The sequence below is a fragment of the Phyllostomus discolor genome, chromosome 6, assembly GCF_004126475.2.
Source record: "Phyllostomus discolor isolate MPI-MPIP mPhyDis1 chromosome 6, mPhyDis1.pri.v3, whole genome shotgun sequence".
Classification (NCBI taxonomy): Eukaryota; Metazoa; Chordata; class Mammalia; order Chiroptera; family Phyllostomidae; genus Phyllostomus; species Phyllostomus discolor.
Genome location: NC_040908.2, coordinates 96,616,774 through 96,629,799, shown reverse-complemented (window position 1 = coordinate 96,629,799; position 13,026 = coordinate 96,616,774). Strand labels below are relative to the sequence as shown.

The 13,026-nt window shown below is 35.4% G+C and overlaps 1 protein-coding gene across 4 annotated transcripts in view; it reads left to right on the top strand.

Annotated features, from left to right (window-relative positions):
• MTMR2 (myotubularin related protein 2) overlaps positions 1 to 13,026 on the top strand; it is a 113,723-nt gene that overhangs the window by 27,874 nt on the left and 72,823 nt on the right. The window lies entirely within an intron of this gene.

The following is a 13,026-nucleotide window of genomic DNA, read 5'->3' as shown; positions in this document are numbered from 1 at the left end:
GTGATGTTCTGAGACAATTGAGTTTATACTCCTCTGTTCCAGTCCAATCTGATGAAAGTATTTAAAAGAGAAAAGTTATTGAGCCAACCATATTTTAAGGAGGTCTATCCCTTTAATTATTACAGATATATTTTGAAGTGTAGGACATTTAAAATAAATCATTACTTAGCTAAATTAGAATATTTTTCAAATGTATCTTAAAAGATATAATTTGTGGTAATTTCATTTAATGTGAGAACAGTGAAAATATTTAAAGAAATTGTGCCTTATTTTTTTTGATAGGATGTCATTTATATTTACATGTAAGCAGGGGTGTTGAATTTACACAGTGTGATAGCCCAGAGTTTCTGAAATAAGTGTAGCTACTGGATTTAGTTTCCTCTAGACTCTATTGCACATAAATCTTCCCTAAAGACTTTATTATAAGAAATATGATATTGGAATATTTTTATTTAGTCTGTGAATCTTAACTTCATATTCAAGAATAAGGCTGTGGTTACATAATCAGAAAATACGGTATGGGGCAAAAGTAGGTTTACAGTTGTGAGTATGCAAAACAGTTTATTCTTATTATATATTAATTATTGTATTATTTCCATATGAACAACTGTAAACCTACTTTTGCTGCACCCTGTGTATATAGACACAGACACTTTCATAACACATATGGTTTTTTTTGACAGTTAATTTAATTATTCAAAAGGTAGAATACTCATTGCAGAAGCCCTGGACTGCATTAGAACTAAAAGGGATCACCTAGGCCAGTGTTTTTAACCTGAAAGTCCCTGTCATTGTAAGCAGTTCAGGGACTAGGTTTCATGAAATTCTTTGGTTCGCAGGCCCATGCTCAGTCTACTGAACTACTCCGCTGTTTCATGAGATTCTTAAGTAGGTATATGATCAGCAAAAAGCTAATCACTCAAATAGTCTAATCATTACTTTTCACAGATACTGTAACTGTAATGGGGAATGGGGATTAACCCTCTTGGCCAAGGATAGTGCTGTTAGCTAAATAGGATGAAAAACCTGGTGTTTCAGTGCCCAAGCTCCACTTTAACCATCCCAGTGGAAATACACAGACTCCCACCAGTTGGGTAAGGATTATTTGTCCTTCGCTCAAGACAGTCTCTTTAAAAGAAATATTTTCCCAATTCTGATTTAAAGTTTTATAATGGAAGTGGAACACTACATATGATATAAAAAATAATATATACACAGTAACTCAAGAAAGAAAATGAGACTTTCTGCTTATTTTCCCTTACACTTGTTTTACACCTCCCCTTCTACCATGTTTCTTTTTCATTTTGTCTTAGATGTTCTCTTCATGGCCTCTGATGAATTTGATTAGAATAATCCAATCTTTTCATTCATCCTTTCACTTATTAATTAATTCAACAAATATTTCCTCAGTGCCTGCTTTATGCCAGTCACCATGCTAGGTCCTAGGAATAGAATGGTGAGCATGATTGACATGGTTTCTTTGTAAAGTTTGTAGTCTTAAGGTATAAATCAAACATTTGAAAAGAAATTAAGAACAGATTTTGGCCAAGTACAAAAAATGAACACAAAATGATCTGAGGATGACCACTAGGAGTACTGGTCTGGGGCATGGGGCCAGCTTCACTGAGGAGGCGATGTTTCAGTTAAGAGCTTAAGTCAGGAGGGAGTTCGGTAGAACCATGCTCCCTGCAGAGGAGCCCAGCTGGTTTAAGGATCTCAGAGAGGGCTAGCATAGTTGGGCTGAGGAGAACAAGTTAGAGAGATGTGGTTTCTAGACTTTCTGGCTGTGATGAATAGTGCTGCTGTGAACATTCATGCATATTTATGTGTTTTTTTGTATGTGGACATATGTTTTCATTTCTCTTGGCTATATGTTTATGATTGGAATTGCTGGGTTATTTGGTAACTGTTTAACTTTTTAAAGAACTGTCAGACTGTTTCCAGAGTGCCTGTACCATTTCTACATTCCCACCAGCAGTGTGTGAGAATTCAGATTTCTCCACATCTTTAATAACACTTGTTATTTTCTGTCTTTTAGATTATAGTCACCCTACAGGGTGTAGAATGGTACATTGCAAGCCCCTTGCCTTTTTCTTAACAGTGCTCTTAAGCCTGGCATTTGAGATTTTCAGTAATTTGGCACCAGATTACCTTTTTAGACTTTTATTTATTTAGTTTCAGTAAACCACTTGTTAGTCACAAAATATGCCCTATACTTTCCTAAGTTTTTAAAAATATTTCTTTTTGAGTATGTGCTTGTGATTTGCAAAGCATTGGTCTATGCCTTGCCATCCTTAAAGGCCCATCTAAATTTCTTGTCTCCATTTTATTACATTGAGCCATATGAAATACTTGATACTTGACCATTTTAATTTATAAAAACAGCAATTTCAAATGGTTTGACTTAATGTATTTCTTGCTTTTCTCTAATCTTCAAGTTACTACCATTTCCTTTGAGTTTTTTTCTCCTAGCCCTTGCATGTATCTCTCATGGTGTTACTGATGTACTTCTGTGGTATGATGTCTCTCACAGGGCTGAAATCTCAAGGGCAGAGGCTGTTTTATGATGCAGTGTTTTGTACATACTTAGGGTTTGGCAATTGTTAAATTTCTTTTGAAGGAATATATATACTATATAATGAATTGATATAAATAAAAATGAATCCATATAAACAGAGGACGCAAATATGAACCTAACTATAACTGAATACAAATGCAGACATGTTGGGAAGACTAAACTTACTGGTCAGAAGAGAAGAGTTTCGAGAGTAAATTAAAAGATAGTCCAAATAGAAAGTGAGGAGAGCCTGATTCTCATGGTCAGTGGCGAGGAACAGTTTTGTCTAGCTGGAGTGAAATACAACCCTGAGCTAGAATTAGGCATGGTAGAGAGTGGCGGCACTCTAAAAGCAATGATTATGAGATTTAATGTGATTTTGTGGCGGCTGGGTGCCATTGCCAGTTTAAACATTTTCCATAATGACAAGTGCTAAGTAATCGTTGGACTGCTGCTTGAAGAAAATGATTCTTGTAGATTTGAATACAGTACTTTAGATGAGACCAGTGTCCCTGAGTGAATCTGGATGAGGGCTGATTCTGGCTTTTTTCCAGCCAAAGTTTACTGAGCCAGAATGAGACATGAAAATTGGAAATAAAAATTATATATTTAATGTGAAAGAAATGAAGAGATGAAACAAGAAATACAAACTTCCTTCATGAAAATTACTTTGTTCATTTGGAGTGTCTATGAAGTTGGTATAAGTGGTTTTGGGAAATGTAGTTCTGTGGAAAACAAAAATAGGCAAAATAGCATTCAGTTTCTACTCAACTGTTGTCTCAGATAAAGGTTATTATACATAAATGTATATTTTTTAATATTTTTTTACAAACTGGATCTAGACAGTGCTGGCTCTTACATACTGGCTGTGTGACCTTGGGCAAGTTACTCAACGTCTTTCTAGATCACTTAAAGCTATTTCCAAGAAATTGATAGGAAAGCCCAGGGTGTCATACATTTACCATTTGACGGTGTCAGACCATAACTCTGGCCAGTTGTATTATAGTCCAGTGATATTTCTATGTTACATCAGTGCTTTTAAGACTGCTACTTGTCAACGCCTTGGCAGCTATGTTCTAATGAATGCTAAGGTTCTTAGAATACTAACATTTATTTCCTTTTTTTAGATTCTATAATTATTATATTAAATTATTTTTTATACTTACCAAAGAACATGCTCATTGATTTCAGAGAGAAGAGAAGGGAGGGAGAGATTGAGAGGGAGAGAAACGTCAATTGATGTAAGAGAAAAACATTGATGGTTTGCCTCTCATAGGCACCAACCAGGGACCAAACCCGCAACCTAGGCATGTGCCCTGACCAGGAGTACAACCCGAGCCCTTTTGGTGTACAGGACCATACTCCAACCAACGGGGCCACACTGGGCTATAAATATTTATATTTATAAATATAAATATGTCCAGGGCTATATTTTTAAATTTTTTAAACAAATTTTCAAGTGTACACAAAAGAGAGAAGTGGAAAATAAACCCCTGATTACCTATCATCCAGACAGAACAGTTACCAAGACTACGTTAATTTATCTTTTTCTTTTTTTGCTGAACTATTTTTGAAGCAAATCATGTCCTTTCATTCCTATAATCTGCATTGCACATTTCTAAAAAATGTGGCTATTTTCTCCTATAATCTCATAATCACACTTGATTAAAATTAAGTGCAGTTCTTTTATTATCTAATGCTCATTCATACCAACTTTCCTTACATGTCTAAAAAAACCATCTCTTTGTAGTTGATTTTTTTTAAAAAAATTAGGATTCAGAGTCATATATGAGTATTACTTATAGTTAACCTCTTTTTTTTTTTAAGATTTTATTTATTTATTTCTAGAGAGTGAAGGGAGGGAGAAATAGAGAGAAACTTCAATGTGCGGTTGCTGGGGGTCATGGCCTGCAACCTAGGCATGTACCCTGACTGGGAATCGAACCTGCGATACTACTATTAACCTCTTAATTTAGATCAGTTTCCCCTACTTTTACTTTTCACTTCATTGCTTATCTTCAGACTTTTCCTTTGGAACAGTCAGCATTCTGGATTGAGTCTTTGTGGTTTCTTTTATTTGTTCTTCTATACTTGTGCTATTTAGTACATTCTCTATATGCATGTGGCTGTTGAGCAGTTGAAATATGGCTAGTCTAAACTGAGATGTGCTGTAAGTGTAAAATCCATACCAGATAGTATGAAGTAAAGAACAGAAAATATCTAATTAATAACTTTTTATGTTGAATACATGTTAAAAGGCTAGAGGAATGTTATTATTGATGACATAATTAGTTTTCCTCTTCCAGTGGACTGTCCTGTTCTTTTTAATACTTTTTAGAACTTTCAAGCCTTTTTTATGTAGAAAGGAAATAATTTTAAATTACAATTTCAAATTTGAAAATCTTTCACTTCAAATATCAAGAGAAATTCCTTTGATGACATATATCTTCTTTGACTATTTTGGGGCTAGGGCTTGCTTCCAAAATTTTATGGACTGAGTGGCTTAAATAATAGAAGTTTATTTCTCACAGTACTTGGAGGCTGGGAAGTCCAATGTCAAGGTGTTGGCTGATTTGGTTCCTGGTGAGGGCTGTGTTTGACTGGTTTGCAGATGGCTGTCTTTTCATTATTCCTCACATGGTGTTTCCTCAGTGAATGGATGAGGGGGAGAGAGAGAGAGGGAGGGAGGGAGGGAGGGAGGGAAGGTGGGAGAGAGAGAGAGGGAGAGGGATAGGGAGAGAGAGAGAGAGGGATAGCTATGGGGCCAGGGCTAAAGGAAGGAACAAACACCAGTGGGTCTCTTTCTCTTATAAAGCCACCAGTCTTACCAGATTAGGCCCCCACCCTTAGGCTTTATTTAACCTTAGTTACCTCCTAAAAACCCTGATTTCTGATTACAGTCACTTTAGGGGTTGGAGCTTCAACATAAATTTTAGGGGAAAGGGGGCTGGGGGGAATACAATTTAAATTTAGTCCCCGGTAATGACAGATGTAATTTTTAAATGGCATTTACAGTGCCAATACAAATGCTTTTACAATAGAAATAATATATATGTTTTAAATAGTTCTAACATAATACTGTACAAGACACATACTTTCTTGTTTTATAAATACCAGGTTTTAATTGTAGTTCTTGTTGCTTTATTCCTTACAGTAAATTGTTGGTTACAATTCCTGGGGGACATTTGTATTCTCACTTGTAATATGTCACAGCTGAAAGCAATATTAATGAGAGATGAAACAGCAGCTTTGCCATTATAATTTTATTTATGTATCTGATTGTACTTGAATAATATGTGTGCAGTAACCACTCAGTTGTTATAAATAATAATTGTTATAATAAATAATAATAAATAATACTTAATGTACCTGATACTATCTTTTAGACACTTTACATTTTTTTATCAGGAACAAGGTGGAGAAATGATCTGTAGTAAAGAAAAAAAATAAATTCTACTGGTGTGTGTGTGTATCTGCGTGAGTGTCCACTGTGATCACAAAAAACGTACTATGATGTATTCCCACCCCTGTCACCTCCAGCCTTTCATTTCTTGCCTGAAGTTTAAAACCTTTTGTAGATTGGTTATATTGATATACACATTATTACTTATTGAAATATAACATTGTGGATTGTAGTATTTATCCATGTTTATGCATGAGTAAAAAGAGAAGTTATTAATTAAAGAATATTTGCCACACTTACACTTGAAAGACTGATTCTTTGAATCTGACTCTGGGAAGTATTATGCGCAGAACCTGGTTTTGTTATTTTATTTCTCTTAGATTTATTTACTCATACTTTGGCTCTAAAGAACCATTTGGTTTCTTAGTGGTACATGCTATTATACTCTGTCAATATTTTTTCCGAGTAATGTACTAACCATAATTCCCAATTGTGTTTTATTGCCTTTAAGAATTTAATCTGCTCTCCCAGAAGGTCACATGCCCAAAATGTACTTTATAAGGTATTGATTGCTGTATCACTTAGGATTATTTTTGGCTATACAGAATATAAAACTCCATTACAGTGATTTTAAAAATTGAACTCCATTTATTTTACACAACAGAAATTTCACAAGTAGGGATTTGTTGGTGTAGATTTGGCTGCTAAAATGTGAGGCCTTTATGTACTGACTGTTGTTTGTCTCCCTGTTCTTAGCACACCAGCATGCTGATAAGATGACTACAATATTTCCAATTTCTGTGTTCTTGTTCCAGGCCAAAAAAGAAAGGGAAAGGTTAAGGGCTACTCTACTACTGCTGCTGTCCTTTATTAAGAAAATAAAAGATTTCTGTAACTATCAAGACTTTCCCTTACATCTCATTGATCAAATTTATGTCACATGGTTTTCCTGGCCTTACAAAAGCCAAAAGCAAGCATGTCATCTTCATCTTGCGCTGGGCACAAACTATCTGGGTTAAAGTTGGGAAAAAAAGGTGTGTATGTGTATATAGGTGTAGAGATAGACACAGATATGGAGTAGGCAGCAAACAAACATCTGTCTTAAAGTATTGTGCTTAAAGTTTGCTTATTTTACCTGTTATTTTAATGCAGATGGCATTCAGTTAGTCAGAAGTTGACTACAACAACAACAAAAAGAAAAAAGAAAACATTTCCACCCTATCAGCTTTTCTTTTGTTATATTATAAGGCTAGATAATAGAATTTCTTATGCCTGCTCCTTTTTATAATATTATAGGTTATTGGACATAAACAAATAGCAACTATAATCATAATTTGAAATAGTTAATAAAATAAAGAGATGTTTGCATTTGAAAAATGTATTAAGTGTTCGCACTGGAATACCATTTTCCTCCATTTAAGTGAATTCTTTTAGGGGAGATAATTTTCATATTATATAAATACATAAAAACATTTTGCAGATGGCATGATCTTATATGTAGAAAACTATGAAGACTAAAAAACCTGTTAAAACTAATAAACAAATGTACGAAAGTTGAAGGATATAAAGTCAATATGAATACTTAACATTGAAGAAAATGCATTTTCATATGTAACAACAGACTCTTTGATGAAGATATTAAGAGAATGATCCCATTGTAATTTCATCAAAAAGAGTGAAATACTTCAAAGTAGATTTAACAAAGGAGGTTAAAGACCTGTACAAAGAAAACCATAAAATAGTGGTGGAAGAAATTGAAGAAAGATGCAGATTAATAGAAAGCTATCCCATATTAGTGAATTGGAAGAATTGATATTGTTAAAATGGCCATGCCACTCAAAGTTATTAAAGAGTTAATGTATTATCTGTAAAACTTACAATGGCCTTTTTTACAGATAGAAAAAACAATTCTGAAATCAGTACAGAACCACAAAGGACTTCAAATAGCTAAAGCAATCTTGAGCACAAAGAACAAAGCTGGAAGCATTATACTTCTTAACTTTAAACTGTATTACAAAGCTGTAGTTATCAAAATAGTATGGTGCGACACAAAAACAGACACATAGACCAATGGAACAGAACAGAGAGCCCAGAAATAAAACCATACATATACAGTCAATTTGTCTTTGGAAATGGTGCCACGAATAGGAATATGATAGACTCTTCAAGAAGTGGTATTGGTGCCCTGTCTCTCCCTGCAGCCCATGGCCAATGTGCAAGTGAATACAGCAGCTGGCAGCTGCCCTGTCCATTCACCGGTGTCTTTCTGCCTTGGCACTGGCTGAGGGAATGGCTCATCCCCTCCTCCTCACAGGCCCTAGCCCCCATTTCTGAATCACCACACTGTCCCTTACTCTCTCCTCCTGACTACCATGGTGTGTGGTAGCCTTGCCTGCTGCCTGGGGCTGCTGCTGGGATAGTGCTGACTTCCCAGATACTGTGGGCCAAGACCGTGATATGCAATAAGCTTGTGGTGTGGTCTGCCAGGAGCCCAAGGACAACCAGAGCTTCAGTACAACCTGGAGGCCTTCCTGGGCAAGGAGGAATCCAAAACCTTTGATCTGCTCGTTTTGGAGGAGAGTAAGGACAGGCTGAGGGAGATTGTTAGTCAAATTGACAGTGATGGGGATGGCTTTGTCCCCAATGTGGAGCTGAAAACCTGAATCAAATGGATGCAGAAAAGATGCACTTGTGATAATGTTGCTAAAGCCTGGAAGGATTATGATGGGAAAAAGACTAACATTTCCTGGGAAGAATACAAACAAGCCACCTATGGTTACTACCTAGTAATCCTGCAGAGTTGAATGATTCTTCAGATCATCACACCTTCAAAAGGACGCTGCCACATGATGAGAGAAGGTTCAAAGCTATAGACCTCCATGGTGACCAGACAGCCCCTGGGTAGGAGTTCACTGCCTTTCTGCACCTTGAGGAGTTTGGGCATATGAGGGAAATTATGGTTTGGGGAACTCTAGAGGTCATTGACAAGAATGGGAATAGGTTTGTGGATCAAGATGAGTATATTGCGGGTATGTTTTCCTGTGAGGAGAATGCCCCTAAGCCACACTGGGTTTTGTCAGAACAGGAGCAGTTTAATGAATTCATGGATCTGAACAAGGATGGGAAGTTGGACAGAGATGAGATTTGTCACTGATCCTCCCTCAGTACTATGCCCAGTCACAGGCTGAGGCCAGGCACCTGGAGTACAAGTCAGACAAAACCAGGGATTAAAAAGCTAACTAAGTAGATATTGGAAAACTGGAATACAGTTGGTGCCAGAATACCAATTTTGGGGAAGATCTCACAAAAAATCATGATAAACTTTGATAAACACTCACCATGATATGGCAGACTTGTCATTATAGGTGTTCTTTTATTGTCTTGGATGGTTGGTACAATTGTCTCATTTATAAATGAGACATTTCTAGCACTAGTGTTCTCCAAAATAGCAAGTGTATAACCTCAGATGGGGGTTAAAATTGGTTTCCACTCAATATTTACTGGGAAATAGTTATTGCTATTCTTTCAGTAAGATTTCTCTCCAGGCACATTAAAATCTTGGTAATTTGAAATGTTCTATGGGGATACATTGCTAAAACAGCTTTTTCCATTAAATTTAAACTAAAAGGGCATAAAATTTGAAAAAGCCCTATTCAGAAGTTGGGTGGGCTGGGGGTGCAGTATATATGGAGTGACTGCTATGTATTTTAACTGCAGATTTTTTACACCACTTGAATAATTGGTGAGGGAAAATTCTAATGAAGCTACAGTAGTATCATTGTACATAGGCTTATTTCAGAACAACTCTTAATAGTTCAGATTCTTCCTTCTTGACTTTGTGTTGGGTTGGCCAAAAAGTCTGTTTAGTTTTTTCCTGCAAAATAAAAAATACATTTTTCATTTTCATCAGTAACTTTATTGATTTGGATATTTTGAACATGTTGGCTATCTCCCAATATTGGCGTCTCTTGGGTAGAGGCCTGGGTGCTGCTAAACATCTTCCAGTGTGTAAGAGAAAGCAAAGAATTATTTGACCAAAATGTTAATAGTACCAAGAAAGTTTACAAACCACTTTTGACATGTTCGATCAGTCACAGTACCTTATCCATACTGCACAAACCTTTTTTTTTTTGCATTTTAGTTGCATTTTTACCTTTCTTGAAATAAAGCCTAATACACCAAAGATGTTGTGTTTTTTTCCACCTTCAATATTAACATAGCTGCACAAAAATTCACCAATTTTGATGGTTTTTAAAAAAATGCACACTGATATGACAGCTATCACAATACAATGTAACACAACTGTTTTGAATGAAGTTAAAGACAATTAAGCAATTCTAGAGCCATTGTACAGAAAAAAACAAACTTTTGGGCCAACTCAGTAGTCTCACCTATTACTGTAAGTGTTATAATAAACCTCTGTGCATTTTTCTGTATTGACCTGCTAATATGCATAACAAACACATCTTTTAGTTATTTTTTTACAGTAAGAATTTATTAAGAAAATTAAGGTGAAAAAGAAAGGAATTTTAGAGGCAGGGAAAAGATTAATGTCAGGCATTTGAACTATAGGAAACTGGTAAACATTATTATACTTTTTTTAACACATTAATACTCGAGAAAATTTTATTGATATATAAATAAGATAGATCTGAACTTTGAAAAAGTGAATAGAAATACAATCTATTTCTTCACTGATCATTGATAGGAATGAGGGTGGGGGATCCCAGGGGAGCCTGTCGAGTGGGGTGCTGGAACCATCTCATGAAGGCCTGGTGATCCCATGACCCTCGGACTGCCCAGGGACCATTTACACAGTGGCATTAGGATGGGGTGACGTTCCGAGCTATTGGCTACACTGGAAGAAACAACTTTTACAGGTTGAAATGCTACCTTATGAAGTAGAAGGAGAATGAGATAAGGGATCCCCTTGAGGGTTTTCTACAGTGGGGGAAAAAAAATAAAAGAAATGGTGTTGGTAGATAAGTGTATATCTACATACAAAAGAATGAAAGTGGACCCTTATATTACATCATACACAAAAGTCAACACAAAATGCCAAAATGGGTTAAACATTTAAATGTGGAACTTGAAGCCCCTAGAGGAAAACATGGGGGAAACCTTCTTGGCATTAGTCTTGAGGATGGTTTCTTGGATTTGACCCCACCAGCAATGGCAACAAAAGCAAAATAAACTAGTGAGACTACATCAGACTAAAAAGTTCTCCACAAAAAAGACTCATGGACATGGACAACAGTGTGGTGATTCCGGGGAGAAGGGAGCTATAAAGGGGCTAAATGGGAATGGAAAAAAATACAATAAACATTTTTTTAAAGAATTTTCCCCACAACAAAGTAAACAATCAACAAAATGAAAAGGTGTCCTACAGAATGGGAGAGAATATTCTCAAATGATGTAAAAATGATGTAAATCATTCAGTTTGTGACATGTATCTGATAAGGGGGAGAAGGGGAGACATTGATCAAAAGGGACAAATTTTCAGATATAAAGTGAATGAGTTCTGGGGACCTAACGTACAGCATGGTGACTATAGTTAACATCACTATATTGCCAAGAGAGTAGGTCTCAAATTCTAACCCCTCCCCCACACACACAAAAGATGACTGTTAGGTGATGGATACTTTAATTACCTTGATTGTGGTAATCATTTCACAATATTCATTTATACATTTATCAAAACATACCTTAAAATACAATTTTTATTTATTATATGTCAAAGATGAAAGATAACAAAAATAAAGTGACAAGAGTGGAAAATCATATCCCCTCTTTTGGGGGAGATGATTTCACATTATATAAATAATTCCATCATTGTTATAGGCAGGTTTATGGTGAACCAATTTGAAAATAAAAATGTGGTTCTTAAATGTTATCATAACCTCAAGATGGATTATTTCATCAATATCCAATGAAAAATATTTGACTTTTGTTGTGAGGGAGACTTAATATATTGGAAATGAAGCTTTAGAAAAATACTTTAAGCTTCAATTCAAAGTGTCTTGAGATTTTTTTCACCATTGGTTTTTCTTACATTAAATAGTTTTAACTTTTTTTTACTGATAAAAGGAAATGATGTAAATCATTCAGTTTGTGACATAGATATATTGTTACTATGATTTTGAGTTTAGCAAACATAATACATGTTAATAGTATACACAGGCATTGAAGTTGATTTTGTGGAAAATAAAGACTGCCTTTCTATTGGGATATTTAAAATTTAGTCAGTGACACAAAATATATATACCTGAGATCAATAAACAATAAAAGCAGTATGTGACCGGGTATCAAAAGTTCTATAGGAATTTAAGATAGTAAAAGTAATTGTACAGTGTGTTTACTTAGTATAATGGAAGAAGTGGATATTTAAGATAGGCATGTTAAACTTACAGAATTTGATGTGGTAGAAAGGCATAAAGTACAATGATAGACTTGTCTTTCCATCTTTATCTTCTGCTCTTCTCCTTATCTGCCCTGTTGAACTACTTGTAGTTTCTCAAATGTTCTATGCTCTATGATAATTCTGTAACTTTGTAGTGCCTTTTGTTCGATTGTTTTTGAAATGCCCTTACTTGTTTGTCAGCCTGGCAATTTCCTCTTTCAAGACTCAATTGAAATATCCTCTCCTCTGTGAAGTCTTCCCTGAATTTCCTAGGTAGAGTTAGGTGCTTCCTTTTCTTCTGTAGAGTGTGTGTTCTCTATCTCTCTATCTATCTATCTAACTCTCTCTATAGTCATAGTCATTATTACATTGCATTTATTATCTGTCTCAGCTACATACTTGTGAGCTTTGTGAACATGAGGATTATATTATATTTATCTCCAGATCATAGTGCCTCATGTAATGATTTTGCACATTGGGCCATTCAGTGAATGTTCACTTGACAAAAGAATGGATAAGTTGGATAAAGAATTTAGCTGGGAGTATATTCATAAGTACTGGGGAAGTCTGCCCATAGGGACTGTTGATGGTAAGAATACTTAACTGTGCAGGAATACAGAGTTTGCAGTTTATCAGTATTTGGAGATATGTTTGGATGGGTAAAGT